We start from the raw sequence: 20,231 nt of genomic DNA on the forward strand, positions 1-20,231 counted from the left end.
GTTTTGCAAAAGCTGGTGGCAACATACATACAGATGTGTTTGATGCTATGGATATATGTATGGATTGTGATAAGGGTTGTAAGAGCCCCCAATAAAATAAAACAATAATAAATAAATTGAATTTAATTTAAAAAGCAAGGACAATGATTTCAAAAGAGATGGTACTAATTTGAATGTAGACACTCAATAGTATGCCAGGAGAGCACAAACCTTGCCTTCTCCTGATGTCACCACGCGAGAGGGGTTACGAGTCACTGGGGGGTAGAATTAGGAAGGCTAACAAGTGAAAACAAGCCAAGGTGAAGAGATGGGCTGGGGACACTGTTTATGTGGTGACCAAAGGATGCAGGTGTGGAAAGAAGAATTGGAACCTCTGGCTTCTAAATGCTATGAATCACAAGCATGCTAATGTTTTTACTTGATGTAAGCGTAAGGTTTGAATTATGGTAAGGTTGACTATAACCCAAGAAAGTAATGTCAGACACATTGAACTATTTATTATGCTCCTCACAGTTCAGGCCGTGAGGCAGAGCTACTCAGGGGGGTTTACTTAAATTGGGTAACGACAAGCTGGACCTGGAAGTTTGTGTTTGGTAAACAGATTGGGGCAAGCTGGGTTTCCCGTGTTTGCTGGGGATTGGGTATTTTGAATAGTTCTATATGTTCTGAAACATAGGGGCTGCACTTAGTTGTTGAATATCTGGTCACAGTGCACTTCAGGAACAACAACACAGCCCAGCAATATGAGAAATGAATAAAGGAATGAATGGATAGACAAGTTACTTTAATCAGTTGCTAAAGAAGAGATAATAAACTGGCCTTCTGGACCTCAATCCTGGGTCAAGACAGCCTTTGGACAATATCATATTTTAATATGCCAAGGGGGAAAGCATCGCAGGGTGATGGCATGGGCTTTGGTATCAGGCCAAGTTGAGTAGGTAACCAGAGACACAGACATTAAACCTCTTGAATCTTCCACCTCTTTGTTTGTAAGAGTTTCACATGAACAGGCTCGGGAGGCACTAAAGGAGGTCATGCACCTGTGTCCTAGTGAATGAGAACAGTATTTTTTCCCTCAACATTGACTGTACCTGCAGGTCTCGGGTGAAACTGGCCAGTCTGGGCAAGGTCTGTTCTCAGTGGGTGGAATGGTGATGAGCCCCATGGTGGGGCCAGAGGGCAGAAGAGCAATGGGGTCTAGTACGGCTAAGGACATCCCTAGAGTTTTCAAGCCCGTCACTCACTGTCATCACGTCATAGCGACACTGAAGGACGCGGCAGACTGGCCCCTGTAGCAAGAGTGAAATATTTAACCTATTTCGGGGTCCAAAAAAATGGTGGAGTTGAACTTCCCAAATGACAATTGCAGTAATGTTTTCTGAAAATAGTATCCTTTTTCGGTCGTAATTGTCCTCCTTCCCCCACCCACCTAAGACTAGTCTGCTTTGTGCAGGTAGTCGGATGCATGGCAGAAAACCAAGAGAAAAGTTAATGAAGTTTAATTGGGACAGGAGGAAGGCCTGCAGGGGCAAAGTGGTCAAGTGAACTCAATAGGATTCCATGCACCGGGGCTTGGATGGTGCTTATGAGGGAAGGATCATTCATAAGCTTCTAGGGGTCTTTAATTCTCATTATAAACAGCATGTTGGTTACATTTATAAAATAGACTAATAACTACATCTGGTAATTTCACACCAAAATTTAGGTTGACTTAAGTGCCAGTTTGATTTATAATCCCTGATTTTACTTTTTACTCTTACAGCTTACGTTATTATTCATACTTTATTTTGCAAATTGGTGCTAACTCAATCGCAGCCAAACCAAGAGTTCACATGCCAAGTTTTGGTCTGAAACAAGCTTTGGAGTCCAATATATCCTTGGCCACAAAAATAAAAAGATAGAATAATAGAAGTGAAAAAGAAAGTGTGCTCTACAGACTGGACGGAGGTCAAAAACAGACGTCAGAAGGGTACTTACGGAGTGTGGCTGATGAACACCTGGTAAACCCCTAATGCACTTCACTGTAAGTTGCCCCAATGTTTCATGCAATAGTTATTCAGAAACTTAGTGACTTGCACAGAAAGTCAAATTTATTGATATCAAAAATAAAGCCAGCAAATGACTCTGTTCTTGGCATCCATTTTTACTGGGCAAGGACAACATATTTTCTTTCTGTTGATGCTATATTTAATAAAGCAATGCAATTGGTTAGCTTTCGATTGAACGGAGTGTCTTTTACTTTGTTTTTACTTCTATTTATTTTGTTTCTTCGTATGACTCAGTGACAAGAGGAAACATGAAACCTGCTGCTTATTTTAATCAGAAAGCTCTGGTTTCTTCTTCTATGTTATCTGAAGAAGAATTGAGAAAATATTCCCTAAAGGACCAATGTGTTAGTCTGGGTAACCTACAGAAACAAATCCATAGACACTCATATGTGTATAAGAAATAGCTTTATTTAGAAGAGCAGTTGAATATTGAGAAAACATCTCAGCCCAGTCCAGATTAAGTCCATAAATCTGATATTAGCCCACATGTTCAATCCCAATCTATAAAATCCTCTTCAGACTCACAAAACACATGCAATAATGCCAAATTCAGGAAGATCACAGGCCAGTGGATGGGAAGTCTTGTGGATCCAGTGGCATCACAAGCATCTCAGAACTGGCAGGGCTCTCCACATGGCTCCTCCAGCTCCAGAGGTCTGGCTCCATCAGCCTCTCTCCATGTGTCTTCTCCACAGTGATGTCTCGCAGAGAGTAAGCAGAGAGAGAGTGTGTGTCTCCCACCCCTAAGGAGAAAATACAGGAGTTCCCAGAATCCCTAGGAGAAAGCCATGCCCACACAGGCCTCATTAGCTATATCCTGATTGACAGGCTAGACTCCACCCCTATACTCTTAATCCTCAAATTGACACCAGATTATGTAACTACCACAGACCACACTTGTCAATTTGACATTTTCACATAACTCTTTAGCCATATCTAATTTTCAAACAAACAATAATAAAATCATATATTTACTTAAAGGACAAAGCTAAAATGCATATAATTTAAAAAATGTGCCACCCTCATTTAAATATAACATTCTACCAGTGAACAAACAAAAATGTTCTATACATATGAGAATACCTACATCTTCATCTTTATAACCCCATGAATATATTCCTCCACCTATAAAAGTTTGTAAGCCAACCACTTCATGCCTTTCTCCCCCCATTTTGGGTATCCAATTTCTATACCACCCACTTATATTAACCCAGTGCTCTGAGGAGACAATCATATCCTTTGATGTGAAGAATCTTCATCCTAGTTGGAACCTTGTGAAGTCCGCATCCATAAGCAAAGTCAAATCAGGACAGGCTGTCCATAGTCTGCAGCAATATGCAAATTCATAGGCTCAAATATCTTCTCTTCATCGGCTCAGGTTCTGGTCAACTCAAAGTGGGCTGCCTCACTTAACCTCACCAGGGTGCCCATTAGTCACCTTGCCTTTAGACCATGGCCCCATCACAAATTCTCAACAATCCTTGCTCCCTTGGGCTAGGTCATGAACTTCAGACCAGTCAACCAGCTCTCATCTTCTCCTCAAGTTCCTATAAACTAGGTCCATAGGTATCAGTGGCCAGACTCAATCCATCTCTATATTGCTGCCTTTCTCCCACTTCCACTCAACAAGTGGATCCAGGTGGTCATCAAGCAAGCATTTCAGGCTGCTACAGGCTCCCTTTAATGGTCAGTCTTGGAGAGGAGTTTTCTTCATGATTCCAGATTTTTGCCAGCTTCTGACAAAAACACTAGTTCAAAATTCAGATATCCAAAGAGTTCCTTTTCCCTTCAATCTGTCAACAGCCACCCAGGCAAGTCTCTTGGAATGCAAATATGCTGAGAACTCAAAGCACTGGGTGGGGCTTATCCTTTCAGAGCCTTCTTTGAAGGTGTGTTCTAAACCGATTTGATGTTTAATGGTTCAAGGCAATTGGACTTACAAGCTCTCTATTTTCATACTTCCCAATAATCAGTTCTATATATCAACAATAATAAGCAGAAGAAATCAGTATAAACAAAGTAGAATCATATACTAAACTCAATTCTTAAAACAGTCAAGTTCAATCTTTAGTTTATCTTAATCCTTATTGAAACTATTCTATTGATACAAAACATGGGATTTGGTCTCTGAGACCATCACCTGAGCTAGGCTTTCTGTCACCCATTTTGACCTTCTGTCAACCATTCTGTCAACCAAGCATGGTTCTTGGAAATTCAAGGGATGATTTCTACCCCTGGACTCAAAATGTACATTAACAACATTCATTTTCTCCATTTCAAACAGGAATATCCAAAGACAACAGCCAAACAGAGTAATCAAAATTTTAACTTCCCATATTCTTTCCAGAAAACAACCCAGTAAACCACATGGACATATCTGACCTCTGGCTAGCCAAAGAGGAAACACTTCTATGGGGAAAAGGTCAAACAAACACTCACTGTCCATATTCATGACTTATTTCTCTAGTACCCCACTCCCTAGGTACTAGAATGTGTTCGTCTGGAAGGTGGATTGGATCACTAGTTGGTTTTCTTCTCCAAACATGCAGTATGTGTGAATGCTTATTCCCTTGGCATCTCCGGCAAACAGCAACATTTTAAGGAGGGAGCAGGGATGGCCATGATTCTGGCTACAGTGGTTTAAATAGATGATAAATATCCTGAAAATGTTTTAGCCAAATAGATCAAAAGAAGTTCTGATTCTCATAATTAGCTACAATAATTAAGAATAGAAAGATGTTGCAGTGGTGCAATGGTTAAGCACTCAGCTAGTAACCCAAAGGTTCGTGGTTCGAACCCACCCAAGGGGTCCACAGGATAAAAGGCCGGCAAGCTTTCTCCATAAAGATTGTAATGTGAAGCTGGGTCAATTCTGACTCGTGGGACAGAGCAGCACTTCCTCAATATCTTGGCTAGACTGTAATCATTATGGGAGAATGTACATTATCAGGACTTTTCTTTCTAATCTCTGGCTTTTTAGTAGTAGCTGAGCATTTAAACATTGCGTCTTGGCGCTCCTTCCCACAAAGACTGCGGCCTTGGAAACGCTATAGAACAAGTCTACTGCCACATACTCTCTCTGAGTCAGAAATGATGGCCAACATTAATGATTTTCTCCATCCCCTGTTCTATTATATAAATCCCCATTTCATCTAATAAACGGACAGAGCCATCTAGACATTAGCTTGACAGAACAGGCTGGCCCACAGAATGGATTGATTGGTACAAAATCTAGAGATGGCAAAAGAGTATCAATTTGTGTGCTTACTCTGGTCCATTAGTGGTGGCTGCCTAGAAGACTGGCCATTAGCAGTGCTCACTAGTGGATTTCAGACGTCTGCTATGAAAGTGGGAGCGGAAGGGAGCCGTACTTGGGCTACTGATTTGTCGGTGCTGATTTCAATGAAGGAATATGCTATGGAAAATGTGCTTCCTAAGGTTTGAGATTTTTAATTCAAAATAAACCCACATTAACAAATGCCTATCCATATGGTTTCCATGAGTGAAGAGCTGATATAATGCAGCGAACAACAACAGCAGATTTGAGCTGGCTTCCAAAAAAAAAAAAAGAATTCAATGATACTTTTTTCCATGAACTTTTTGAGGGCCCATTGTATGTGATATAGAAATGCCGATGAATCCAATCACATGATAGTTTAGACCTTAAGAAGTAATTTTGCTTTGATCATCTCACCCTGTAAGAAAGGAATGGGTTAGATTTTAATCCTCAGTTTAAAAATGTGTAACTAGATTTCAAAACAGATTAGTGATACTTCTTAGGTCATGCTACTAGTAATTTAGAGACTTGGAGATATTTACAACCACATTAATATTTTGTAAGCACTCAAATTATGTGAAACAAATTGAAAAGCAAATCACTGTAGGTAATACATGTGAATTTTCTAATTCCTAAAATTTTGCAACCACAAAATATAAACAGGGCTCCACGCACAAAAGCACTTATAAGACATGTGGATAAACCATGATGACGTGACAGTAAGCGGGCAATAACTGGCCTTTGACTTAATGCGACTAATGTGTAACTAGAGCTCTACATGAGACATTTGTCACTATCACAGATTAAGAAATTTATTTAAGATAAGTCGGTCTTAGTATAGGCCACATATGCTGAATCATTCCTTTAAGCTTCCAAAGCAAGAAAAGACCCCAAATGAGACTCCTTTATAGAGGAAACCCAGGAGCATATTTTGAATGGGATATACATTCCCCTCTACACTAGATGCACGCTTTGCATGCCAGTTCTAAAGTTGCATGGTGAAATTGTTAATGGTAGGAGTGGCTTGGAATGAAAATGGAGTGTCAATCAATTTTTACTGAGTGGTGGCATAGTGGTTATGCATTGAACTGGTAACCACAAGATCAGCAAGGTCAGCAGTTCAAAACTAGCTGTTCCATGGGAAAAAGATGGGGCTTTCTACTCCCATAAAAAGTTATAGTCTCAGAAACTCACAGGGGCAGGTCTACCCTGTACAACAGGGTCCATCAGAATCAACCTTGTGGCAGTGTGTATGGTTTGGTTTACTGTGCAAGGAACCTTGGAGAAAAAACGGAATGGGTTGTCCCTCTTCTTTTTCAAGTGAGAGATCTAGGTTATAGGGTGGGGATAGTGTGACTTCTTCCTCTGAATCTGTAAGGTTATATTGATAAATATTGATTTTAAATATTTTAATAGGAGGTTCCAGCAGAACACACAGCTATACATAGACCCCTAAACCTCCCCTCAGTAGAAGAGATGCTCTGTTTTTCTATAATCCTTGGCTGTCAGCAGAAATAGTAAATGCTTTCATCTGGTTACCCTCCCTTCCTACCTTCTGCTATCAAGGCAGGTGTGGTCTGAGGAGCTAGCTGTCAGAGGAGGCCTAGAAAATAAACCAAACAAACACTGACTGTGCCTGTGTGCGTGTGATTTAAATCAGGTTGCAACACCAACTTTCAGGACCCTACTTTGTTGCAAGGTCCCTATATTTTCCTTCTTCAGTCACACTATTTTTTGACAAAGTTGATGAGAGCTCTTGAAATATTTTCATGGTCAGTATAACACCCTGCTGCTGGAAGCTACACAAAGTGCAGTCTGTAACAACATGAAGCTGTTTCGGTTTTGCATTGTACTATTGTCATAGATTTTGAAGTTGGCCTGCAATCTGGTAAATAAAAGCAACCGTTTTTATTCTGAAATAGGTTCTAAAGCCTCTAATAGGCAATGCCATATTCATTCAATACATTGATACAGCCTTTCCTTGGAGAAACTAAGGTTTTCTCCTTTACTCCCCCTCACTTTCTGAATCAAAAGGTGATAATAATGCAGACAGAACACAAACACAGCATCTTTTCTTCTAGTGGAGCAGCAGTTTGTGTTTTGAAGGGTAACTTTCTTCAGAAAAGTGCAAGATCTCATAGCAATGGCTGCAGTAATGTGTACTGTCCAGATTAAATGTGAGGCCTTTAAAGTGAGTTATCTATCATTTATTTTCTTTGAAGCTTTTGGTACAGAATTTTTCAGATTGTAATATTTTGTATTGAGCATGAAATTGACTGAAGTTCTTACTGCTTCATCTCGCTAAAACCTCCAAATATAGTGGGGAAATTCTAACAAACTCAAGATGCAAGAATGTCAGCACGATAGTTCTGTTTCCCATAATGGTTTAAGCCAAGTCAGGTTTCCAAGGTTGCTGCTCAGTTACTAATTCCTGTCCAATTGGTACCCTCCTATTAAACCCCAAATCCTCAAAAATGTAGCAGTAAAAATGTCTGACGAATGGCAAATGAAAGCAGCCGGAAACGAGTTAATAACGGTGCCATTGACAAGAAACTGAGAAAGCTTCAAAGTCATCCAAATTTGAGACCCAAGCACTCGAGAATTTTAAAAAATCATCTCCTAAAACTACAAAGAGATGAAAAATTTAGCCATAGATGAGTCATCATCTACTCGATGGCAGTTAATTTGGTTCTTTTGGTTATAAAATGGATGCACTTAGCAAAATGTGTGTTATAACAAAGGCATGCCTTGGCATGCCTGACCTCTTAAACCGATCAGAGACTATGCAGGTCAGAGTTGAGGCATGGGCATGATCGCATGGAACAAAGCGGCACTTTTCTTACAGTGTCCCCTGTCCCCACTCTTCTCCCCTCTCCCCACCTCCACCCCTCCTCCCACCCCCACATTCCCAATCTCACTCTATACATAGCTATTGAATTTTGCTTTCCCACCTCCAAAGGAGCTCTGGTAGTGTTGAGGAACCCTCCTGGTGTACTGGATTACAGGTTGGCCTGCTAACCCTGAGTTCAGCAGTTCGAAACCACCAGATGTTCTGTGAAAGATGAAGTTTCTACTCCCATGAAGAGTTACAATCTTAGAAACCTACAGGATGTTCTAACCTATTCTGTATGAACCAGAACTGACTCAATAATAGTGATTTGGGGCCCTCTAGAGAGAAAAAAGCCCTTTATTCATCTCAAAGCCCCTCCCATCCACATTCCTATCTAGTAGACCTAACCAAGCTCCAGTTCTCTGTCAGACACAGAAACATCAAGGAACTGCAGCTCTATTCACAACAAGGGTACAGATTGCTGGCGACGCGGACAGCAATAGATGTCACATAGAAGTGAGAGATAAATGCCTGAGTTCATCCATTGACATTCAGGGTTATTACATCCATCTGTGGACTCTGTGATGTCATCTTGTACCTTTTGCGTTGGGTATTTTCCTACCTACCTAGTTTCTCTGCTTGTGTTGTGTGTGTGGTGTATGTTTGCTTCTTTCCACTGTTGAGCCTGGGGGCTGTTTCCTCTTTGTCATCCTATGGGTGGAGTTGTTCCATGTGATGGTCTCTTAGTTGCCCTCGATGAGTGTTGATCTTCTGCGCATACTGGATTGGCAAGGATCTTTTGTGGAGCTGGGTTTCTTTTTATGTATTCCTAGAAGCACACCAGCCTACGTGACCATGAAGTATAGAAGGGATCAGGTATCAGGCATCAAATAACAAAAAATCATATCATTGTAAATGAGGGTGAGTGCAGAGTGGAGACCCAAAGCCCATCGGTAGGCAACTGGACACCCCCTTACAGAAGGGTTGTGGGGAGGAGACAAGCCAGTCAGGGTGCAGGGTATCAATGATGAAACATACAAGTTTCCTCTAGTTCTTAAATGTTTCCTCCCCCAACTATCATGATCCCAATTCTACCTTACAAATCTGGCTAGACCAACGGATGTACACTGGTACAGATAGGAACTGGAAACATAGGGAATCCAGGGCAGATGATCCCTTCAGGACCAGTAGTGAGAGTGGTGATACCTGGAGGGTAGAGGGAAGGTGGGGTAGAAAGGGGGAACTGATTACAAGAATCTACATATAACCTCCTTCCTGGGGGATGGACAACAGAAAAGTGGGTGAAGAGAGACATCAGACAGTGTAAGATATGACAAAATAATAATTTATAAATTATCAAGTGTTCATGAGGGGGGGAGTGGGGAGAGAGGGAGAAGAATGAGGAGCTGATATCAAGGGGTCAGGTAGAAAGAAAACAGTTTGACAATGATGATGGCAACAAATGTACAAATGTGCTTGACACAATGGATGGATGTATGGATTGTCATAAGAATTGTAGGAGCCCCCAATAAAATGATAAAAAAAAGAAGTGAGAGATGCTCTAAGGAGAGCTCAGAGAGAAACCATCTATCTAACATGATGATGAAAGGTTGTGTGCGTCAAACCCTGGTGGCCAGCCTGGAATAGGGAAGGGAACAGTTCTCTCGGGAGCTCTGGAAGGCCATTTCTTAGATTATGTGGATGAGTATTATCACCAGTTATCCCTATAAACCTAGTCAAGCCACCATGGAATATCACCTGTAAGAAGGGATGTGAGGAGAGGTAGGCAAATTGGTGACGGATCTTTCAGTAGCCACGTGGATGTGACTCACCCCGAAATGGATCAACACCACTGTGGGAGAACCCTTCACCGCCAGAGCCTGACACTCCACTACATAAGTCAGCAAATGCAAGAACACTGACCCTCAAAGAGGTCAGAGACAGTGTCGAGTGTATGTGGGACCAAGGAGAGATGTGAAGTGGAGGTGCGTGACAGCTGGCTTGGCACAACTTGGCCATTTTGCAGCAAAACTAGCAGCAATCCTGGGAGGACCTTAGGAAAATGACTTCCTGGACTTCCCAACAGAAGACAGAGACACTGTGTAGACAGAGCAGAAGTGAAGCCAAGTGAAGAGATCATGGATTGTACAGAAAGGAGGGCCAGTGTTTCAGGAATTTTGTTACCCACAAAGCAGCAGAGAAGACAGGCTCCAGAGACAGGGCCACTCACCATGGCAGTCCCTGACTATTGGCGTGAGTGTTGCTTGAAAGTTAAGAGTTCCATGGAGGGTCAGCAGGAGGTACCCCACCTGACTCTGGGAAGCCTCCCCTTCCGGTACTTGGTCAGAGTCAGTTCCAGATTGTTACTGTAGCCAATGAGAAGGGCCCAGGCATCCATGCCTAATGACCATAGGAGCACATTCCCCCTACCCCACCTTCTTTGTACTAGGTTGTTGGAAACTCACCCTTAAGGCTCCACCCATGCAGGAACCATGGTGAGAGTGCCCCTTTCTGCCCCCTCAACACCACCCAGTCCACCCCGTGAGTGGAAGTACATGTTCTGATACTACTAGTCACACACCACACTCTCCCAACCACGTATGCACACACCCAATGAAGGCTAAAGGCTAAAGGGACATCTAGGCCAATTGGCATAAAGGTACTGCTCATAAAGATAATGTTCTACATCCTAGTTTGGTGAGTAGGACCTAATCCTTGTGGTCCATCATCTGAGACACCACTGTTGGTCCTGGCCTGTCTAAAGCAAAGAGAGTAAAGGAAGCCAACAACTTAAGGAAGTAATTAATTCACAGGAATAATGGCCTCCTAAGACCAGAAGAGCTAAGTGGTGTCTCACTGTTTCTACTGACCACTTCAAACAGGAACTTTAATGGAAGGTCCTGGTTCAGAAGGGAGAACAATGTGATTAAAAAGGCCAGACTTAATGGGCTGACATAGATGGAGGAAGCCTTCATTCTGTCATCCTTTTAAATAGGAATGGAAGCTTTCAACCAAGTGATGTATTGGTCTAAAAAGTGGACAAATAATCCCCATGAGACATATGCTCCCTAGAACAATAAACTATACAAGACCAAATGGTTAACATTTTCTCCAAAGAAAAGATAAGAGGACAAAGAGGGACAGGGAACATGGAGAGATAGAAACAGGAAGGCAGAGTGGAAATGGGTCTAGGGCTGACACAGTGCAGTGGTAATTGCCAAAGTCACAGAAAAATGTGTGTATACATTCTGGGATAGAAAATTAATGAGCTGCATAAACTTTCACCTAAAACATAAACACTAAACACCCGCCCCCCAAAATAACATGATTGTCATAATAATTAAGGAAAACCATAACCAAACTAAGTGCCATAGAGTCAATGCCAACTCATGGTAACAGGGTAGAACTGCCGCCAGTGTGGTTCTGAGAAGGTCACTGTGTACCTTACAGGAGCAGAAAGGCCAGTCTTCCTTCCACGGAGTGGCTGGTAGTTTCAAACTTCCAACCCTGGAGATTGTAGGCCAACGACTGTAGGCCACTACACCATCAGGGCTCCTAAGAACCAGAGTCATTCTTTTCCTAGCATCCCAGAACTACCAATCAACAGTACAACGCCAAGCACCTATATGCTGCCTTTACTGAAAATCAACACCTTTCATTTATATGGGAATCAAATCTCCACTTTTAAATAAGTTCTAACCGAATCCTTTTGAGCTTAAAAAAGAGAGCAGGCTGGAAGGGTTGTTCTTCAAAAGAGATAAAGCCCAAAAGATGGATAAAAACACAATTTTAGCCTCTACCTTTCATAGAAGTTCATGTCAACTTTGAATTTCAGTCTCTTCACCACTTAGTCACTACGACTCAATGAGAAGAGATACACGACAATGCTTTTAAGATTATAAAATTAAATCTTACATAGTGTTGACCAACAAAAGCCATGTTTACCTTGGACTACACAGTGACGATAATAATAGAGATCATTGGCATAGCACCTAATGCTTATACCATGCTTCAAGAGGAGTTAACTAACCTTATTTTATTCTTAAAGTCCTATATATATTCCATCAGTAAACCCTACCTTCAAAGTATTCCCTAAATTCTACTAGTTCATAACGCCTCACTGTTATGGCTCCAACTCAAGCCACTACCATCTGTATCCTGGCCTAAAACCATAACCCTCTACTCTTCCAACCTCTAGCCTTTCCAGAGCAACCAGATGGTATTTTAAAAATTATACCTCAGCTCCTGTCAGACTGTAGCTCTAAACCCTCTAGTGACTCCCCTTCATACTCCGTTTATATCCTAAGTCTGATCATGGCTTGGAAGACTGTACATGACCATCATCTGGCTTCTTGCTTCCTCCCTGGTATTTCTGAAATATAGTAAACACCATCTTCACATTCAGGAAGTTCAACACTTAGGATTACAATGCAACTTAACTCTCCTCCTACTTCTAAAGGTCCATGGAGACACATCGTCCCTGGCCTCACATCATTGTTTATCTTCGTCATGACCTGAGCTCCTAGGGCATTCCCGTTCTCTAGACTCTAAACCCCGACTGCTATGTATATCCTCACAACACAAGCTGCTCTTTCAAGCTCTTTCACTTTCAAAGAACGTTAAATCCTTAATCAGATATTATTTAGTCTATGATCAATAAAAATTCTTCAAAAAAATGGTTACTTTTTATTCATGAAGTGCATACAATTAATTCATTTAGGTCATTTGTCCATAACTACAAAATAGACACAATGCATTTCATCATTGATCAAACTCTTGAATAAATATTTGGCTATGAGAGCAAGGGAACAAATTATATTTATCATTATTGTACTATTTTAGATTTGCATTCACATACATGGCCATAGCCAGTTAATTTGATCTATAAATACACTGTCAAATTTAATTCATTTTATGTGTAAAAGTTCAGATTGTAATAATTCTGGATAAAAACCATAAAAAGAAAATTCCACAATCTGTTTTTTTTTAATTGACTTGGAATATACACTGAGCGGAAAAAAAGCGGAAAAAAGAGAAATTGGATAAAAGAGGGGGAAAAAAACAGCATGAAAAGATTAGTTACTTCGTAAAAAGCCAATGTGATTGTGAAAGTATTAAAATCCCTGTAGGAGATTTACAGAAAAGTCTGCCCTGGATTAGAATTTGATATCAAATAACTTAACTGAAGTCATACAATTTCTGTGCCATTTGTAGCTGAGTTAATAGCATATGTTCCTGGAGGATTACAGCCAATGATTAAGGAAATTAGGTTTTGTTTGAATTTAATTTAGTTATATAAAGCTGCTACTATAATTTACAGCTTTGATATTTAATATTTAATAACCCAGATCTTAGAAAACTACTAGATATAGCTATGTCATTATGCCTTGAAATATGATTCCCATAAGTCATTTATATTTGCTGGCTGATAAGGATGTTCATCAACTAGACGGACTCAACATGAGTCCCCTGATAAAGCTAGGGCAGTTTTATCGTTTGCTGAGACCCTTGTCCGTTTCCACTCCATTTCCCACACCTGTAACTTACTCCATCATAGTTTATCTGGCTGGTCAGTTGTCATAATAAAGAAACATTGCAGCTTTTCCTTCAGCAGCCCACACTGGCAATTACTCAACTCCACTTTCCCCCATATTTTATGTATCATTGACTTATAGCCATTAAAAATCAGAGAAATTCTTCTGTAATATTGTCCCTCAAAATTTTACTTTCTTGTTTTTATTTCATCGCTTGGCCACATATTTGCCTAGTCATCTCTCTTCCTATTTGTATTACAGGAAACAAAACCAGCGGCACTCATATAACTAAGAACTTTATCCCAAGAAAAAACTCTCTATCAAGAAATTGACCAAGCCCAGTCCAACTTAAGTTTATAGTAATACATTCACATTTTCTTTCTTGGATATACCTGTAATAACCATTACTAGAAATTTAATTGTTATTTTTCCCTCTGATTCACAAAATTTAATTCTACATTTCTGATGGTCTAAATGGGCATCTCCACTTGTCTGTCATGTTGTGGTAGCTTGTGTAGTGTTGTGATGCTAGAAGCTATGTCACTGGCATTTCAAATGCCAACAGGAAGACCCATGTGAACAGGTTTCAGCAAAGGTTTCAGACTAAGAATACACTAGGAAGAAGGCATCGACTTTCCACTTCTGAGGAAATGACCGCTGAAATCCTTATGCATAGAATCAAAATATAGCCAGATACTGATGGCCGAAAGAGTGGAAGCAGAACATTGTTAGCTATAGTACCAGAGGATGGCCCTTCAGGATGGACTGATGGGGAGCTGCTTTCTCAAAGTGGAATGGACTATGATTAAGTCCGTGGAGTAAAGCCTGTGGGAATGAAGCCTTCAGGGTCTTCATTTGCTGATTAAGTACAACTTAAAATGAGAAGGAACAACTGAAAACAACAATTAGTAACTGGAACTGGGAATACACGAAGATGATACCAGGAAATTGGAAGCTGTCGAAATGAAATGGAAAGCACACAGACTGAGATTCTAGGCAGCGGTGAGTTGAAATGGACTGGTATTGGCCGCCCTGAAGTGCAGAATGCTGGTCTACTGTGGCGGGAGTGACCCACTCAAGAAGAATGTGAAAAGAAGGGGAAGAATAACCACACAGCAGATGATGCGCCAATAAGAACGGTGACTATTTTAAGCGAGGAAACCCATCAAGGAGCAATATGGAAATATCTTAAATAACAGTTTGATTGTTTTTGTCAAGTATTTATTATTATTATATTAGAACAATCACATAATTATAATTATGATACTTATACCATAAGTATCTTAACATATTATATTATTGTTATTTTACTATTTAATTTAATATTGTCTAATTTTCATTAATATTTCAAAACTTATAATAATCTAGCTTTGTGTATCTCTTTTATTGTTCTTATTTAAGTATTAACTGCATGAAAGAATAAGCCACCTTTTGGTATGTCATTTTTATACTTAAAATGGTCATTAGGGCAGACACCGGTTGTTAAACAATTTGAATCCCACCCCTGGTCAAAAGCCACTACATTAGGTCAGCCTCACCATGAGACATGATGTTCCCTTACTGACCCACAACCCCTATGCAGGCAACACTAGAGACGCAGTAGGGGAATTGTGTCAGCTCTGACACCCCCACCCCACCCCCACCCCCACGTGCGTGGGCCCACACACACACTAGGGAGCAACAGAGCAGCAAGGGGAGCAAAGCAACAAAGTCCCCGAGGAATTCTGAAATTAGACTTTGGACTCTGGGGGGCAGGACTTAGCACTGCATCAGACCCAATCAGAAAACATTCATAAGGGTCAGCAGACAGACCTGGAACTATTTATAGACTATTTTTTGTTTTCTTTTCATTTCTTTCTTTCTTTTTTTTCTTTTTTCTCCCTTGCTTCTTTTGGTCCATGTCTATCTATATAAAATAGGCAGGATAAACAATCCCAAGGAGAAAACAAAGTGACTAAGGGTTCCACGGAGACAGGGGAGAGGAGGAGGTGGGGGAAAGTGAGTGGGGAGCCAACAAACCCAGGAACAAGGGAACAACAAGAGATCTAAAATCAATGGTGAGAAGGACGTAGAATGCCTGGTGGCGTTTGAGCAAGTACAGTGTAGCTGAGCAGAATTACTAATTTCCGAATAAAGGTTGAACATGATACTGGGACAGGAGGAAAGTAAAAGGAAATAGAAGAAAGAACTAGGGGGCAAAAGACATTTATAGAGGTATAAACATAGGCATGCACATATGGAAATATATTAATATATAAAGATAGGGATATAGGTCTATATACATATAGTAAGTATTAAGGTAGCAGACCAATACTGGGACCTCTACTTAAGTCCTCCCTCAACTTAAAAACACTTTGTTCTAATAACCTGCATCCGGTGGTGCTCAGCTTCCCAACATGATCACTGAAGACAAAGTGGGTGCATAAGCTAATGTGGTGAAGAAAGCTGATGGTGCCTAGTTATTACAAGATACAGCATCTGGGGTCTTAGAAGCTTGAAATTAAACAAGTAGACATCTAGCAGGGAAGGAACAAAGTCCACATAGAAGAAGCACACCAATGTGTGTGATCATGAGGTGTCAACTGAATCAGGTATCAGGCATCAGAAGACCCACAACAAACAACCATTTCAATGGGATTGAGGAGGGTCAGAATGGAGACCCAATGCCCATTGGACATCCCCTCACAGAATGGTCACAAGGAAGGGATGAACCAGTCAAGGGGCAGTATAGCACCAATGAAACACACAACATTCCTCTAGTTCTTTAATTCTTCCTCCCCACTATCATAACCTCAGCTATACCTTACAAATCCAGCTAAACCAGAGCATGTACACTGGTACAGATAAGAGCTCACAACACACAGAATCCAGGACAGATAAACCCCTCAGGACCAATAATGAGAGTAGCGATACCATGAGGGTAGGGGGAAGGTGGGGAGAAAGGGGGAAACCAATCACAATGATTGACATATAACCCCCCCACACACACACACACATACACACACAGGGAGAAGAACTACAGATATGTGAGTGAAGTGAGTCAGCATATGGTGTAAAATATGAAAATTAAAATAATTTATAGATTAGCAAGGATTCACAAGGGTGGGAGGGTGGGGAAAGAGGAGCTAATACCAAGGGCTCAAGTAGAAAAGAAATGTTTTGGAAATGATGATGACAACATATGTACAAATGTGTTTGATACAACTGATGTATGGATTGTTATAAGAGCTGTAAGAGCTCCTGTGTTAGTATGGGTAGACTAGAGGAACAAATCCAGAGACACTTATATGTGTTTTAGAAAGAGTTTATATCCAAGAGCAATTGTATATTAAGAAACCATCCCAGCCCAGATTAAGTCCAAGTCTGATATTACCCCATATGTCCAATACCAGTCTATAAATTCCTCTTCAGACTCACACAACACATGCAATGATGTTGAATGCAGGAAGATCACAGACCAGTGGGTAGAACGTCTTGTGGATCCAGTGGTGGTGGAAGCAACTCAGCACTGGTGTGGGTCTCCATGTGGCTCCTCCAGCTCCAGGGTTCTGGGTCCATCAGTGAAGTACCATGTGGCTTGTCAACAGGAAGACAAAGCAGAGAGAGTGTATCTCCTGCCTCCAGGGAGGAAGACAGGAGTTACCAGAATCCTCAGTAGAAAACCATGCCCACACGGAGGCATTATTAATTATGGCCTGATTGACAGGCTACACTCCGCCCCTTTGCTCAAGTTCACGGCAGAATATGTAACTGCAACAGCCCCCAATAAAATGATTCATAAGCATAAGAGTAAAAGGCACTTGATGGCACCTAGCAACAATAACAACAACAAATGGGCATCTGGGATATGCAGATGGCAACCCCTTGTTTGCTGAAAGCAAGGAGTACTTGAAGCACTTTCTGATGGAGAGCAAGCACTGCTGCCCTCATTATCTTTTATAATGCAACATAAAGAGAACTAAAATCCTCATAATTGCTTCAATAGATAGCATCAGGATAAATGGGGAAAAGATAAAATGTTTTACAGGATTTCATCTTGCTTGGATCCAATCAATAAATTAAATGACACATGGCATTGGGCATATCTGTTGCTCATGACCACTTTACATTTTGCAAAACAGGGATATCACTTTGAAGACTAAGTTGCTCCAGTTCCAAACGATGGCATTTTCAATTGTCTCCTATGCCAGTGAAAGTTAGCCAATGACTAAGGAAGACCCTGAATATTTGATGCATTTGAATTATGGTGGTGTCAAAGAATATTGAAAATAACGTGAACTTGCAGAAGGACAAGCAAATCTTGTCTTGGAAGAAGTATAGTCAGAATGCTCCTTAGAAGAAAGCATGGTATCGCTTCTTGACCTTTTGGCTAAGATCCAGTGTAGAAGAAAGCATGGTGAGGCTTTGTCTCATGTAGTACTTTGGACATGTTATCAGGAGAGACCTGTCCGTGGAAAAGGACATCATGCTGGATGAAGTGCAGGACTAGCAAAAAAGAGGAAGATCCTCTATGGGAATGGTTGATGCAGAGGCTGCGTGAGGTATTTAGTTTATTGTGCCAACCTGGCCCAATAACACACGTGGGGTTAATTGAAGGGTGGAGGGATAAATGGCTCAGTGAACCTCGCCTTTCTAGTTCTCGGGTCTCTTGCTTTGTGATGGTTGCACCAGGATGCAGCTGCCGTAGCAGTTCCCTGCTTCAGCTTGGAACGCTGACTTCCTGCAAGACATCCCTGAGGAGAAGCCACATTGACCTACCCGATGTGCTGGAGCAGCCGTGTGGAGACCCCTGCCAGGGCTGAGATGCTTACACACTCACTGACTCAGCTTTCTCCCTGCAGTCGGCATCATAGTGTGTTTTGTGAGATGGAGGAGGACTTTTTGGATTGGTGTCAGACATATGAGTTAATGTTGGACTTGAGGGTTTGGGCACACTAGGTTGGGATGCTTTCTTGATGCGCACTTAACCTTTATATAAAACTCTCTTATACACGAGCTTCTGTGGAGTTGTTTCTCTAAAGTACCCAGATGAACACACTGCGATAACAGGGTCAAACATCACAACAATTGTGAGGATGGTGCAGGAACCAGCAGTGTTTCTTTTTGTTGTATATAGGGTCTTTGTGCATTAGCCGGGGCACATACTAACCATAGTAAATTGCCTTTTATTTCCAAACATTCATGTTTTTCTACTTATATAAGAATATTTATACTATGAACTCATTTTCCCTTTTAAGAATTCTTATATAAGCCTTTTATCTTTCTATATTTATGTATCTTTCTTTGTCCTTAAAATTATTGACATCCTTCCCAACACGACTACTTTCGTTACGTTTGTCCTACTCAGTAGATTTCACTTCCTAGTTTTGGTGCATATGGACAGGTCTCATCAGCCCTTCCCAGGTCACTAATCAAAATCCCAAGCCTCAAAGATGATAGAATGTGAACAGAGGACTTACTCAGAACTACTCCTAACAGTTTTTCTTTATTTTTCCTTCCTATAATACCTATCTATACGTGTTTGTATATCTGTGGGTATATATGGTATAGAACATAAATATTATATTGGAATTTTTCATAGGTGACAAAGAGCAAAGATTAATAAATGTGAGATATTTAAATATGCCAACATTTAAATATGGTTGCAGAAATACTGAGAATCTGAAAAAATTGGAGGACTACATTAATTCTTAATAAGAAATCAATTCTCTTTATGTTTTATTGACAGCCTTCCAAAAATTCTAATTTGAAGAACAGATTTAATAATGCTGATTATAACATACTACAGGAGTTAAGTGTGAGTTTTGGAGGAAGATTATCTGTGTGGCCATGTTGGCTTCACCACTTTATAGCTATAAGACTTTGCACAATTAACTTAATGTTTCTGTGCTGATAACATTTCTCTCCTGACAAAGGTGTTGTTTCAATGTGTGAAAAACACTTAGCATTGTGCTTCTGATGTAGTAAACTTTAGATAAATGTTGGATATTAGACTTACCTTTGTATTTCTTAATGCTGTTGTTATTGTAAAAGAAAACACTGGCCAGCAGGAAATATCAAAGAGAATGTTAAGAACCAAATATTCCTGCAATAAGTATAACATCATACACCTAGTATGTAACTGTGATATGTTTTTTGTTTCTGGTTAAATGTTCTTGTTATCTTTGAGGTAGTCCAAATTAATGTACATTGAGTTCACCTGTACAAGACCATTCATCTTATTTGCCAGAAAGTAACTTAAAGAAGAAATTGAAGGAAAATTCTGTGCCAAGTATGTTTAAGATGGAAAGTTTTGTTTTTGTTTTATTGTTCCTGAAGATATTGAGCTACTTCACATTATGCAATTCCTGAGCGTCTCACGATGGTTAAAAAGTCTAATTCAAGAACGAAAGAAGTAGTTATACTAGGATGAAAACAAAAGAGCTAAAAGCAAAATCTACAATTTAATCAAATCCTAATCTCGGGTTATAATTCTCTAGTGCCCCATAGGGCATCTCTATAAATCAACATCGACTCAGTATCAGTGAGAAAGAGCGAGAGAG

Source organism: Echinops telfairi, unplaced genomic scaffold (genome assembly GCF_000313985.2).
Source record: "Echinops telfairi isolate 266 unplaced genomic scaffold, ASM31398v2 ScPeMD7_70;HRSCAF=299, whole genome shotgun sequence".
Lineage (NCBI taxonomy): Eukaryota > Metazoa > Chordata > Mammalia > Afrosoricida > Tenrecidae > Echinops > Echinops telfairi.